Source organism: Schistosoma mansoni, chromosome 4 (assembly GCF_000237925.1).
Source record: "Schistosoma mansoni strain Puerto Rico chromosome 4, complete genome".
Lineage (NCBI taxonomy): Eukaryota > Metazoa > Platyhelminthes > Trematoda > Strigeidida > Schistosomatidae > Schistosoma > Schistosoma mansoni.
The window spans coordinates 29,611,214-29,627,700 of NC_031498.1; the positions used below are offsets into that span (position 1 = coordinate 29,611,214).

The following is a 16,487-nucleotide window of genomic DNA, read 5'->3' on the forward strand; positions in this document are numbered from 1 at the left end:
AACAAATGCAGATAAAGACAACTAGTGTACCGGCAGCCTCTGCAGAAGCAGGCCTTAACATACACAAAGAAAAACCAAGATACTGAAATACAACACAGAGAACACCAACTAAAACAATCACACTTGGTGGACGAAATCTGGAAAAGATGGAATCTGTTATGTACCCGGGGAGCATCAATGATGAACATTCAGGATCCGTTGCAGACGTAGAGGCGAACATTGTCAAAGCAAGGACAGGATTCCTACAGTTGAAGAACACATCGAACTAAAAACAACTGTCAACAAATATCAAAGTCAGAATCTTTAATGCAAATGCCGACACAGATCCACTGAACGAGGCTGAAAACTCGACAACTGCCACAACTTGCTTATAAAACTAAACTTAGTCATAAATTATATGTATTGCATACAAACATTTATTTACTTTTATTATCAGAAGGGGTTTTATTGTGGAGATTTACTATTTTCGTAATTGAAAGCGTGAGTCAATTGAAGCTAGACCACTATGAAAAACCTGTAAGCACTGGACGGACGTCTCGTCCTACTGTGGGACTCCTCAGTGGCAGTGCGCATCCATGACCTCACCTCGTGAGATTCGAACCCAGAACCTACCAGTCTCACAATAGGACGAAACAGCCGTTCAGTACGTCCAGGTTTTCCCTAGTGGTCTAGCTTCAATTGACTTACGCTTTCAACTATGAAAAATTTATTTACTTATTAAAGTATAATAAACAATATAGATACTGTAGCTTACATTGAAAACCTCAATGGTCAATATAAATTTATCTAGAATGAAAGGATTATCCCTTATTTGTTCTTATCTCCAATAACAATAATAATAATAATAATAATAATGTCACTACTAATTGTCTTTACATGTTTACAAAAAGGGGGAACCCCCCCCCAGATATTTTAAATATGCCATCCATTATTTACTATGGTAATAAATAAATAATGATATTCTATTCATCAGAACACAATGGTCTATAATTAATTGAATGGATGAAGGGATGAATGAATGAATGAATAGATCCCTTTGCATTAGAACACTATGATAGGGATATATATATATATACATATATGTATGTATATTTGTCCAGAAAGAAAATATGTCCAATGTTCAAAAATGAGTCAGATTGTTTATATTGGTTAATTATGATTCATTCCAAGTAACAATTTTAACATGATCGGTTATTGATTATGAGTAGAGATGTTGTATATTTTGTTTGTTTTAATCAACTCAATTAGTTATTTTAAAGAATCAAAAATTTTGGCAACGATACTAAATGTAGTAATGGAGAACACAGGTGATGATACTTATTTACTTACTTAAGCCTGTAACCCCTCGTCGAGGAGCATAGGCCGCATACCAGCCTTCTCTATCCAACTCTATCATGGAGAAAACTTTCCAGTTCTTTCCAGTTAACATTCATCCTTTTCATATCTCTTTCTATTTCCCGATGTAATGTGTTTTTTGACCTTCCTTTTTTCCGCTTCCTTTAAGGATTACAAATTAGCGATTTCCTCGTGATGCAGTTTGATGATTTCCTTAATATATGTTTTATATAAAGCGTTGCTCTGGTTGTTAGAAGAGGCTTTGGCCTCGTGACTTCCGAAAAATCTAGGCTTTCATCATAAGGCATCATAATTATTCCTTCAACTTCCAAGGCAAAATTTGAATGGTTTGAATTATTTTTTTTGTTTAGCGTATTTTTTAGTGATTTATTTTTCTACGGGATGGGTTGCTAACTCCATACTCAACCCTCCTCCTTTACCCGGGCTTGGGACAGGCAATAACTCTAGAAGAGCTACAGGCAGAGTTACAGGTGATGATAACGTATTATATTTAGCAGAATATTACAGAGTTACTTGATAAAATAGATAAACCATACTCCAATGCTTCATTTACAAAATGTTCAATAATTGTCTTAGACTTCATTGTTCCTGTATTTCCATACCGTTTGCTTTCTGTTCCCATTCTTTCTTCATCAATCTTCTCAACCTTTTGCTGTTAGGCATTTTATTCCTGACTAGCGTTATATACTACTTATGTCGGTATAAGTAGCATACAACACAAAATTATTTCTGTTTTGACCATTATTTATGTAAATTGTTTCAATATTTTTAATGATATAATGGAAAGAAATGATTTAGAAAGGTAGTACTTGGGATTCCTATAGTATAAACTGAAAACATTTACTTTTAAAGGAACAATATTGTTTTCAATTAGGATTTTATCGGGTTCCATTGCGATATACAGCATTATTTATATGGATATATGAAGAATATTTAACTACTCAAGGGGATATATGTGCCAATGAAAGTGATGAAGTAGATTACATAACTAACCATAGGTGTTACACAATATTTTTTTATTAACAGCTATATTCAATATTATATTGTTAGTACAATATAGAATTCTCAGAATAAAGTATTTCAACAAGTTTCCCTCTCCTATTTCTTGATTAATTCTGATGATAAATATTGAGTGATCACTAGTTAGATGTTAGCACTTCAGGAATCTACATCTGAAAAATGTTCATCGTTTTCAATTCGTATCGTTAGCAAACGCGATGTCTCTGTTTGTAATTTTTTATAACTTGAAAGGTGAAAGGTTATAATTTTTTTCATAAACGAACTTAAATGGGTTGTGCAATTAATAGACATAATGATGTGTTAAAACCAACGAATACCAATCACTTCTTGAAATATCTAGATGGTAGGAACAGGTTGACCAGATATTCAAGAAAGCCTCCGTATATAGCGATATCCGGAGGTCTATGTTTTGTTAAGATATTGCAAAATTACTTTATTTATGTGCAATATCTAGTGTGCATTTATTCGTGTAGTATGTGCCCCTAAATGCCTTGGTACGGCCGAGAGTGAGGAAAGTCCGCTCTCCCTCTCGAAATGCTCTCACATGGCCACGCGTATAAAGCCTCTGCCACAGAAGTCCTACTCACTGCCTTCTCGTGGCGGGAGTGTTGCTTATGAAATGTCCGGCGTTTTAACCGGGTTAGTGGACACGGAAAAACCACATAGGGGAGTTGGAAAACCCTGATTCCAAACCAATGGTGCACATCGGCTCCAGTATCCAGAAGGAACAAATGGCGTATGAATCAATCGTCGGTCATCGGCTACCATGAGACTGCATCTCCTCACGATGCTCCACTGCCTTATGGATCAGACCTTTAGGTCAAAGGCAATGGGTGTGGCCTCTAAGAAAACCTCCTGCTTCAGTTTGGGCACATGGGTAGTATGACAGCCCTCACACAAATCAAATGAGATTTGTGTGGTGCATATGTATCTGGTGCTTCCTTGTACCAATATTTATTAGTTTAAATAAATTAATAAAGATTTAGTAAGTAAAATTTAAACAGTTAAGGTTTGCAACATATGCTGAAATGTTTGGACTTCTTTGAATCTTAAATGGATGTGGTTATATTTATCTTCCTGTAATTAATTGTACTACACTATCTTTTCAAAGTTCTCCCTTTATACTTAATTGAATAGTTTTCAGTTGTCCTTTGTAAATATGCTATCTGATTATTCTTAAATCTAAGTATCCATTATTAATTGGGAAAATATTACATTTGTATACGTTGATAAAACATTGTTCAGATAACACAGTATTCATTTAAAACCGGGTTTCCAGAAACACGATACTTATGCATAGAAATAATTTAGTTTAAAGTTATATTTCTATATAGAGTTGAAATCATAGAGTCAATTGAAGCTAGATCACTTTGTAAAACCTGGAAGCACAGGCTGTCGCTCGCACGCGAGACTGATAGGTCCTGGGTTCGGATCTCGCGAGGCGGGACCGTGGATGCGAACTTTTGAGGAGTCCCACTAGAGGACGAAACAGCCCTCCAGTGATTCCAGGTTTTCCATAGTGGTCTAGCTTCAATTGACTCATGTTTTCAACTATCTAAAAAAAACTATTAGATTCTCCACAAACCTCCTTCTGATTATATTTCTATAGTTGACTAACTTAATTTGAGAACTTTTAGTAGTGTACAACTTGAACCCTTCAAATGATTTGAAGTAAAATCATCTAGTTCAGTAACATACATTATATGAAACTTGAATAACTGCTTTCCTAATTGTTTGTTGTTGTATACTTTTCTTCATTGACTGTTGTAATTAGACTGTACAGTCGGTGAAAAGTTCATTGGTGTTATACAATATTATTTAACCCGTATTCATGTGATCACAGTTTCATTGAAAGCCCCAACCACTTATAATGAATAACATACTTTTCAAAAAACTGGAATGGAAAATTACCAAATGTTGTCTCAAAACAATTAAAAGTTGACTTTACATCTTCAGGTGAACCTAAGGTAAAATTCTACTGAACTGACGGCTTTAAGTGAATCAGTCAGAATCAAGATATGGCCTCATGGATTTTTATGCGAAATTAAAAGCTCAGTAAATGATATCTTGTTTGTCATTTAAAAAGTTAGCGTCATTTTTTTTCTTAAAATGTGATCTGATTTGATGCATAATCAAGGGTATTTATGTAACTAGATAGCATTTTCTTATTATAACATCTAAATGTAAATCTTAATTACAGGTTTCTTAAGTTTGTAAATACAAAGGTGATAAAGTGTCACTGTATTATAGCTACTATCAGTTCGTGATGAAAACCCTGAACCTTATCCGCAATCCCAGTTCGTAACTGTCACTTAACTTTTAATATCTAACCTTAAAGTTTTTGCGTTATAAATGACATTAGTTAATAACAGAAACCTCATAGGTTTATGATCACATGTCACAACACTAGTCCAATTGTTAAAGTGCAAACAAACTTTCTTCTCCTATTTCTCCATTGACTATTAAGTCACTTAAAATAGACAACATAGTATATTTTTTTAATAGTTGAGATCATGAGTCAATTGAAGCTAGATCACCATGGAAAACCTGAAAGCAATGGACGACCGTTTCGTTCTACTGTGAGACTCCTAAGCAGTACGCACCCACGATCCCGTCTCACGAGACTCCAACACACGACCGTTCAGTATCACATGCAAACGTTTAACATCTAGACCACTGGTCCGGCCGGCATCCAACGGTGTTAATGTTTAACTTCAACCAATCCACGCAATTTAGCGACGCATCCAGCATTTTCTTCAGTGAGTTACTGTCTCACAATAGACTTGATTGAACTCTACTGGTCACTGCTTCTCACTAGAACTTTGGGAAATACCTCATAAAGTCAGTCACTAGTGAGCATATGTTGATTTATATCAGATGGGGTGGATATTATAATATATTTTTACTGAAATTATTATTCACGACTATAGTGTAGATCGTCTCAATTCATATATAATTATTATACAACTCTATATAACACTTGTCTTTTATAAGCCTATTTCAATATACTAAAATAGGTAAAACGGTAATCACTTCTCTTTCAAAATAAAAAGAACAACTAATGAATAGGACTAGACCGGAATGAATATATAGTTAGTAGTATAATATAAGTAGTATTAACAATCCTTTCATATAAAACATTATACATAATACTATTATATAATAGATGAGTTGAATAAGCGCTTGTCCATTATATCCCCTATTTTACAAAGAAAAACAAACAAACATAAATAAAGTGCGCGCTATTTGACTTTTCAAATTAGACATTTGAAAGTCAAACAACTAATAGAAGAAATTTCAATTGTCCAGTGATTTTTTAATCTCGGAGCCATTTTGACAATTTTGATTTATAACTTAAATAGAATGAATGAATTGAAAGATTTGGATACTCGAAACAACAAAAAAAAAATGAATTCAATGGAAACTAAAAATGGTTCGAAAACTTTTATGTAGTAGTTGTTTGAATTTTGATTTAGAATTATGCAATGTAAGTTATGTAATTTACTGTTTATAAGTCAATTGAAGCGATGTCATCATTCGAAACTTGGAAGCACTAGACGACCGTTTCGTCTTGATATGGGACTCCTCAGCAGTGTGCATTCACGATCCTGCAAGTGTGACTCGATCTCAGGACCTTCGGTCTCGCTAGCGAACATTGAAACGCCTGACCACTTAACCGGCATCCAAATATGATTCTTAGTTCGTGTGAAAAGAATAGGTTTTTACAAAGTTAATACTATCTAAATGTGAATAATACTTGTCCACTTTTCTCAATAAACTTTGAATTTAGAATGTGCGTAATATTTAAAGGTTCGTACTTAATGGAATACATCAATGTTAAATAGTGAAACAATCAGAAGATAAATATAATGATTTTTAGGACTGCAATTGGTCACTCTCTTAATTGGCATATGTGCATACTGTCCGTATTGCCTCGATATAATCTAAATTCACAAGCATTGTGAGCAAAGATTGATAGTGGCTAGCAGTGGAATCCAAAACGCGCGTTTCGTCCTATTTGGGACTCGTCAGCTAGATATGATTTTCACTCTGGCCGAGCGGATAACGCGATGGCGTTTGAAGCGAAAGGTAATGGGTTCAAGTCCCAGAGTGAACATCAAATCTTAGATGCAGGTACATCCAGCTGACGAGTTCCGAAACACGCGTCCTGGATTCCACTGTTAGCCACTATCCATCTTTACTTATAATGCTTGTAAACTAAGGCTATATCGAGTCAATACACACAGTATGCACATATACCAATAAGAGACTGATCAATTACAGTCGTAAACATTAATGGGACGATTCAAACAAATAATACTAAGCGAAGCCAGAAGACACTTTCAATTGAACAATCTACAAAAACACCACCTGGAGCCCTTATGTGGATACTGCTTGTCCCAAGCTGTTATAAAGGACAAAGAGTTGGACATGGGTGAGCGACCCTATCCCGTAGAAAGCTAACTCGTCAAGTGTTGGGGCAATCCTGAAAATTTGTCATAATAGACATGAAAAGCTCAGGAAACATTAAGAAGCATTTTATACAATCAACGTTTGATTAGAAGTTTTGCTAGAAATATCGCGAAAATGAAAAGCCATATGTAGAGGTTCTGATTGACTGATTACTATACTGCTTATCCATCCGAAGATATTTTGAAAATGTTTCACCTAGTTATAACAGTTTATTTACCTTCGAAATTGAATCATCAAACTGAGGCAAAATGATCATATATAATTCTGTCCACAATTCTATCATTTTAATTTAACAAAAGTAAGAATTTCAAAACAATTAAAACAATTTACTTTTTCCTTAGACCTGGGTTAATCATAAGAACTTATAAGTACATTTTCGTAATGAAAGAATCAAAGGAACTGGAATGAACTCATAGCTGAAATAAAGTGAGATGTTTCTAAAATGTGTAATGTGAAGTCGAAGTTTGTTTTAAACTTTACAGATGGATCTTGAAAGAATTTTACAATAATCCTTTACATAATGAGGATGACAGTTAGTAAGACTGTCTTTGCTAACTCATTTCAGAGAACAGGATATTTTGTCGACATTTTGTGCATTCACGATCTCGTTCGTGAAATTCGGACCCAAGATCTTCAATTTTGCACCCAAACTCTGTGTTGACCTATAGCGTTGTCTTATCGAATAAGTTGGTAAAGTCTCAGAATGAAGTACATTCTTTTAAAAAAATTACATGATGATTCATGTAATATTTTTTTCTTAGATCATATGAAATGGATCATATCTAGTTTTTCTAAAATGATTATTAAATTACAATCAGTTATCATTAGGGTCATAATACAAAAGACCTTTGTTTATTAGTACATAACTTGTTTATAATGAAAATGGTTTGATGTGTATAATTTACTAGCTTTTGCAAACTTTTTGAAATAAAGGGAAAGAGATTGTTTAAATCTATCTTTAACACAGAATAGTAATAATAAAGTGTATTTGTATCCCCTTGTGTTATTGAAACTATCGTCTCATTTTGACAGATTCAAGATACAAATAATAAACTTTCATTATCCTAAAAAACAATTTGACTGTCTAATGGTATCATAAATTATATTGTTTTCTTTCAAGTTTGTTGGGTATATTAACCTACTATCAATCAACAAAAACAAAAACAGTTAATAGCGGTCCAGAGGTTGAACGTTTGCGCGAGAGTCACGTAGGTCCTAGGTTCGAACCTCACGAAGTGGCATCGTCGATGCTCACTGATAAGGAGTCCCACGCTAAGGCGAAACGGCTTGCCAGTTCTTCCAGGTTTTTCATGGTGGTCTAGTTTCAATTGACTCCTGATTTCAACTATAAAATTACAAAAGTCTCCACAAAAGACCCCGTCGAATAATAGTACATACGTTTAATTAGACGCATATAATTACTTATTTGGTAGATATAAAGATAAAATACAATGAAATAGTACTTTATAAAGTGATTGGTAATAAATTATGTTTCTTCCAATTTAAATTAGTTCATTGACCATTATACCGTAATGAGTAATTGAAATTGTGAACTTTAGATTGTAAACAATCTCTATATTTGGTAAATAATTTATGTGATTTAGGTAATCATAAATAAAAGTCTATTTACAGTACTCGTATAACAATAAATATTCATTAAGTCTATGGATTAATATTGTACAAACTATTATTTATGGTCAGATGTCGGTTCTGTGGAGGTTTTGATAATTTTGTAGTTAAAATCATGAGTCACTTGAAGCTAGATCACTATGGAAAACCTGGAAGCAATGGACGGCCAACTCGTCCTATTGTGAAACTCCTCAGCAAGGTGAATTCACGATCCCACCTCGGAACATTCGAACCCAGGACCAATCAGTCTCGCGCACGAACGCCTAACTTCTAGACCACTGACCTGGCATCCAACGGCTGCTCAATTTTGTGGATTGGTTGATGTTAAACATTAGCACAGTTTGATGTCGGCTCAGTGGTCTAGAGGTCAAGCGTTCGCGCGCAAGACCGAAGGTGCTAGGTTCAAGTCTTACGTTCTGGATCGTGGATGCATACTGTTGAGGAGTCCCACAATAGGACGAAACGGCCGTCCAGTTTTTCCACTTTTTCCATGGTAGTCTAGCTTCAAATGACTTATGACTTTAACTATTATTTATGATTCTTAACTATATAGTTTGTTATAGTTTATTTCTATATAATAAACTTACATGGTTTTTGAGATAATTTACAATATAAATTACATTCAATATACATCATTCTAAAGCTGTTCCAGGGGTTACTACTGTTTTGTCCTTTTTACAATGAGAATGACAGAACAAGTAAATTCTTATAATGAAAGATTGATTTTGAATTTTTTGTGCTTATTTATTTATTTCTTTAAATATAACGCGGTGTCGTTTGAAGCGAAAGGTACTGGATTCTAGTTCCAGAGTGAACATCAACTCTGAGATGCAGGCATATCCAACTGACGAGTTTCAAATAGGATGAAACGCGCGTCCTGGATTCCACTGCTGGTCACTATCCATCTTTGCTTTTAAATGCTTGTGAATCAACGCTATATCGAGGCAATACACACAGTATGCACAAATGTCAATAAGAGACTGATCAATCGCAGTCGTAAATATCAACGGGAAGATACAAGTAAACAATACCAAGTGAATTTATCGTTTTTCATTGTTTTGATTTATAGTAGGTATAGATATTTTTAAGTAAACAGAAGGTCTAGAAACAGTGGGTCACCTTTAGTTAGAAGAGTATGAAGGTTAATAAATAAGTAGTATAAAATAAATAGTCTATAGGGTTAACATTAACAAAATGATGTTGGGAATAAAAAGGTGATAATATAGAGTCTATTATAAAGTACAAAACAATTAAATGGACTGTAAGTGATTAAGGGGGTTCATTTGTATCTGATTCAAATAAATGACTCATTTTTTTTGGATATTTCACCGAGTTGTACACAATATTCTACTTTGTATTTCCTATTTAAGCGATTCATTTAGGTTTATGAATAACAAAAAAAGCAGACTAATGATAATGATACGGTTATATGACTAGAACTGACAAGTATATCTAAGAATCAGACGGTTATATGGTGTGGATTGTTTTTTTTGTTGTTGTGAGATATCAACTCACTGAAGATAATTGGTGAACGGTTGCTCAACTTCGTGGATTGGTTGAAGTTCGACATAAACACCATCGGATACCAGCTCAGTGGTCTATGGATTGTGTTCTGGCGCGAGACTGATAGGTCCTTGGTTCGAATCTCATGAGGCGAAGTCGTGGATGCGCACTGCTGAGGAGTCCCACAATAGGACGAGTTGGCCGTCCAGTGTTTCTAAGTTTTTTCCTGGTGGTCTAGCTTCAATCGACTCACGCTTTCAACTATGAAAATACTAAATCTCCACAAAAACCCCTTCTGATTTTTTTTTGATAAATTAGGATAGTAATGCTAAAAAAAAATGCAATTTGAGAAAGGTATTTATGTGACGAATGAAAGTTGTTTTGCCTATACAGTTGGTCTACAAGTCATATGGTGAATATGAATGGATTAGTTTATGTTTAGAGAGGGTATCAGAAGTTGACTTGAGATCCCCATTCCTAAAGCTACTGTAATCAGAATGGGAGATCTTAATTTCCTCTATGAAAAATCATATATATTTTAATTGCTAAACTGACTTTTTTCAGTTAAAGAAAATAATAAATTTATGTTTCCCAAGGTATTTGTTAATGTTAATCAAATAGCTTTTTATTGAAACAAAGGCTTTAATCAGTTGTTAACAAAACGTATTGTGCAGCGAAGGTCATTATCAAAGAGAGAACAAGGTTCATGCTTCTTTCAAAATCTAAAAGACATGAAAACGGTTGTGTCACATCCCACTTAGTTTACCAATTTAAATGTATGTGTGGTCACATATACTTAGGGAGGAGCAATCGTGATCCGAAAATTAGGGTGTGTATGGGCATGTATCGAAATGGTTGCAGAAACAAATAGAATCAAATGACCGAATAAGAGTAGAGGATAAACATCCATCATCCTATATTGCCAAACGTATATTAGCACAGCTGTATGCCGGCTCAGTGTTCTATCAGTTAAGTGCTCCGGCGCGAGACCGGTAGGTCCTGGGTTCGAATCTCGCGAGTGCGGGATCGTAGATGCACACTGCTGAGGACTCCCATAATAGAACAAAACGGCCGTCCAGTTTTTCCAGTTTTTCGATGGTGATCTAGCTTCAACTAACTCGTGATTTCAACTATGAAAAACATAATCGAAACAGACGATAAGATCGACCAAACTCGGCTTTTGTGATGTTGTATAAAAGTGTAAAAGGGCGTATACTAAGGTTTATTGAAGCCTTAGCCATACGAAAATTCAAACCCCCTTTATGTATTAAAAAAACAGTTTGTTCTCACCTTAAACCTACCATGGTAATATTAGCTTAATAACCAGAGTGATTAGGTGTCAAATTATTATCCTTGTCTATTCTTACTCCCCATTTCCAGTCTAGTTGACCTTCTATTTTTCTATATAAATGTTCTTAACAAGTATATGTGTGATCAGATTATTGGAAATGTATTGTACTAATATATCACGTAGTTCTGATAATCTCCGTCTTCTTATTACACTGTCGTAATGTAAATCAGTTTTCTTTAGTGTATAGATTGATTGAAATCTAAGTAGACAGAATTTAACACATTGCTTAACGTTGAGAGCTATCTTCAAGATGATTTGACAACCACTGTCAACTAGAGTTGACTTGATGTTGCCTGTTATGATCCGTTTGGATCCGATAGTGCTTGTACAATATGGTATATTTATTAATACCATGAATAAAGTCTTTTTCATATTCATTGGTTCTTCTAAAATCTATATCATTTTATATGTTGAATAATCATTAACTAACTTGAAGCTAACTTGTTATACTTCATGTTTTACAATTATCCTTTCTAAACAGGTCTTTCAAATTAGTTTGATTCATTTGTTCTTTAGTTTACCAGTAGAGTAAATTGCTAGAAAAAACATTAGATTTCCCACAAATTGTAAATACAGATGTTTAGTTTCTGAGTAAGTGAATTGATCTGGTAAAATTCAGATGAACCTTAAAATATGGTTGTGTTATGGAGGAAAATGTAGCTGAACTATGTCAGTATTCTGCTAAACACCTTCTTAACTGTGGACGATAATTTCTGCGACGAAATCTTGAAAGTTAGACAATTTTTGAAAAATCGGTAGCGGTGTACGCCCATACAGTTTTAAGGGTCCTGGACTCATTCATATCTGAGTTCATGGGTACACAGTGATGAAATTTGTCGTCAAAGACGAAAATATTTAGAGTAGAGATGGATAATGGCTAGTAGTGGAATCTAGGAGGCACATTTCGTCTTATCTGTGTTTCATCAGCTGAATGTACCTGCATCTCAGAATTGATGTTCACTTCTCGACTCAAAGATATTTACAACTATCTGAACTAATACTGAGACCAGAATAGGAAGTGAGGTTTACGAAACTCAAGGTACATGGTAACGATTGATAAGAAGTGAAGATTTATTTCACTTTTTAAAAACACAACAACGTCGTACTCAAAAGACACTCATTAATCGACCAGCTTTACTGATATTTGATGATTAGTCAATATATCGCCTAAAACTGGACTACGAAGGATGCAAAAATGTATTTTCTAAGAGAGAAATGCAAAATGTTTGCTGTATGTTATACTGAACAAAATTAGTACTAATTTAATAAAAAAAGTGTCATGCTGAATGAATGTCATACCGAAATAAAACAAATATCAAACTGAATAAACACATCAATACATCTTTCATCCATTCCTAACAAAAATGGGTGATTCTTACTGTTTATCCTAGGTGGTCCAGCTTCAATTGACTCATGATTTCAACTATGAAAATACTGAAATCTCCACAAACCCCTTCTGAAAATATATATTCATCTAAATTCTTACTTCACCAATTACTAAATGTTATTAAAGCTATGGTTGAATTGAGTAGTATGTTTATTTCATTTCTATTAAAATCTTTGAAAAAAGAACAAAAATATATTCTTTTATTAATTGAGATCATGGGTTAATTGAAGCTCGACCACCATGAAAAATCTGGAGGCATTGGACGGTCAACTCGTCGTAGTGTGGAACTCCTCGGCAATGTGCATTCACGATCCCGCCTCATGAGATTCGAACCTACGGTCAATCAGTATCGCGTGCAAATCCCTAATCTCTAGACCACTGGACCGAAATCCAACAGTGTTAATGTCTAACTTCAAACAATCCACGAGGTCAAGCAACCGTTCACCATTGTCTTCAGTGAGTTACTATCTCACAGCAGACTTGGTTGAACTGTTTCTCACTAGAGCTCCAGGAAAAACCTTTTGAAACCAGTCACTAGTGAGCATATGTTGATTAATATCAATAAGATGCTTTTATGTGGATATTATAGTAATTTTAATAGTTCAGATCATGATTCAATTGATTCTAGACCACCACAGAAAATCTGGAAGCAATGAATTGCTGTTTCGTCCTATTATGGGACTCCTTATCATTGCGCATCCACGATGCCGCCTCACAAGATTCGAACGCAGGACTCATGATCTCAACCATTAAAATTACTATAATACCTTCAAAAACCACTTCATATATATATATATGTATTCATGTATTCATCAAAATTCTTTCTTCTTCACTAATTACCGAATATTATCAAAACTATGGTTGAATTGAGTAGTATGCTTGTTTTTTTTCTTTTTTCACATAAGAAATTTCGGTATTTTTAATCAGTTCGTGCAATTAACACAAAATGAAAAAACAAATAATACAATTAATCATGTCAAATTTCATTAGTTCAATAATGCATGAATACATTCAAACTCATCATCATTACTGTTGTTAACTTGAACTAATGATTACTCTTTGAAACCCCCCCTTCCCCCCACCCCCCAACTCTCTCCAAATAGTATTCTTTTCATTGAAATACATTATATCCTTTCTCTTGGAAGAGAGAAAAAAATAGAAATAACTCAAATTGGTTGTTAGTATTGAGTATTAAATACAAAGGATGGTTTTAAGTATCCAGCTAAAAGAGATGGAATTTGTTTTATCGTTTTGTTTCTACAGTTGAACATTATTATGATTATTCAAACCATTTCATTTCTTAGATTGCGTGACTTCATTAAACCAAAAAAAAAAAACGAAGGATTGAACAATGAACAATAAATTTAAAAAGACATGAGTATACATCAACAACAACAACAAAAAAAGGGAGAAGAAGAAGAAAACTATGGAAAACTTTTTTTTCTGAAAAAAAAGAAAAAAACTGGGAACTTTTAAATTATTCAAAAGGTATACAAAAAAATTTTAAAAAAAAGAAAGAAAAAAACAAAAAAACAAAAGAAAACTCTTTAAATCATTCTGGTTGAAACATGACATCCCTTTTTTATTATGATTATTTAAGAGTATTTAACCAAGAGGAAAAGTTTTATTCGAATCCCTATTTTAAAAGGTATGATGATTCATTCAGAGAATAGAATAGAATGGAGTAGAAGAAGGAAGATAATACTTCCAGTAGAATAGATGAAGTAAGATATAGATGTTGAGGTTTTTAGCTTGAAATTGTTTTAATCAGTGAATTGAAAATAAACTTTAATCCATGATAATAATAATAATAATCATTGTAATAAAGATTGTCAACAATTATGAATTACTCTATGAAATAACTAATGAATTAATGAATGTATATTGAGCAATGAAGTTGAATAGAATAACGTGGATGTGAATTGCTGAAGAGTCCTAGAACAGGACGAAACGGCCATTTAGAGCTTTCAGGTTTTCCATGATGGTCTAGCTTCAATTGACTCATGATCTCTTACTTACTTACGCCTGTTACTCACAATGGAGCATAGGCCAACGACCAGCATTCTCCAACCCACTCTGTCATGGGCTTTCTTTTCTGGTTCTATCCAGTTTTTGTTCATTCTTCTCATGTCTGTCTCTATTTCTCGGCGTAATGTGTTCTTTGGTCTTCCTCTTTTCCTTTGACCTTCAGGATTTCATGTGAGGGCTTGTCTTGTGACACAATTAGGTGATTTCCTCAAAGTGTGCCCAATCCACTTCCAACGCTTCTTCCTCATTTCTTCCTCCCCTTGATGGAATCTGGTTTGTTCTCTCACACAGTAACTTGTTGCTGATAGTGTCTGGCCATCTGATCCGAAGTATTTTGCGTAGACAGCTGTTGATAAACACTTGCATCTTCTGGATAATGGCTTCCGTAGTTCTCCACGTCTCCGCCCCATACAGTAGAACTGTCTTGAAATTTGTATTGAAAATTCTAACCTTGGTGTTGGTTGACAATTGTTTTGAGTTCCAGATGTCCCTCAGTTGTAAATATGCTGCTCTTGCTTTGCCGATGCGCGCCCTCACATCTGCATCTGATCCACCGTGTTCATCAATGATGCTTCCCAGATATGTAAAGGTTTCCACATCCTCCAAAGCTTCTCCGTCAAGTGTAATTTGATTGGTGCATATTGTATTGTATCGGAGAGTCTTGCTTTTCCCTTTGTTTAATATTGAGACCTACTGCTGCTGAGGCTGCTGCTACACTGGTCATTTTCTCCTGCATTTGTTGTTGCGTCTGTGATAGAAGAGCCAGAGACTCATGATCTCAACTATATAAGATTACTAAAATCTCCACAAAACCCCCTTCTTACTTTATTGAATCGTTTAAAGATCCCCATGATATTAAAAGACTAATATTTGAACAAAGGATATTCTTTTCGATAAATTCTTTTCAGGTTCTACAATTCATGTATCCACATTAATAATCTGAATAGATGGCCAGGTTAAAGGCAAAGTACATCGTTTAATGCATGTAAATTTAGGACGCGCTATTCTGACTAATGTTGGGGAAGGTTGAAAGAGAGTTAGGTGTGGTCAATCATTTAGGTTTGTCAAACCAATTAGAATAAAATTGTTAATGTTGATATTGACTCATATAGAATGTTAACTTGAATCTGTATATATGTTAAGTGAAAATGTTAAGATCTGTGATCAGAATATAAATATGGCTGAAAAATTCCCATCATATTAAAACACACTTATATGAACGAAGAATATTCTTTTCAATGAATTTCTCATCAGGTACTCTACAATTATAAATTAATAATCCATAAAAGAAGATTGGCCAAGTTTAAGGCAGAGTACATCAATTTAAGAAACTGTAATATGTGAATCAAGGAGTGTTGCTTGTCATATAAAATAAGATCGAATCGTTAATGTTTTTGGGATGACTAATATGAAGTGTTAACTTGAATCAGTTTATAGGTGAATTAAAATCGTAAGATAAATTATCAGAATATATATAGTTGACATGGGGGTGAGAGATAGAACAATGGGATTACAAATCGGAAATTACGTAATATGTAGAATTATATAAATTAGGTCAGATATAGTAGATAGGGGGTGGATGATAAATAAATTTCTATAAAAGGTTAGCAGGTGTGATAATAATAATAATAAAGATAATAATAATAATAAGAAGAATGACTGATAAGATGTGTAGATAAACTAAGTTTAAGATATAGAAATGAACATTAATCAAATTAATGTCACCATATTACAAAATTG

The 16,487-nt window shown here is 34.0% G+C and overlaps 1 non-coding gene across 1 annotated transcript; it reads left to right on the forward strand.

Annotated features, from left to right (window-relative positions):
- Positions 1 to 6,421: 6,421 nt before the first annotated feature.
- Positions 6,422 to 6,492, forward strand: Smp_tRNA_00751_Pseudo_TTG.1.1. The gene has a single exon. It is a non-coding gene (tRNA).
- Positions 6,493 to 16,487: the final 9,995 nt, after the last annotated feature.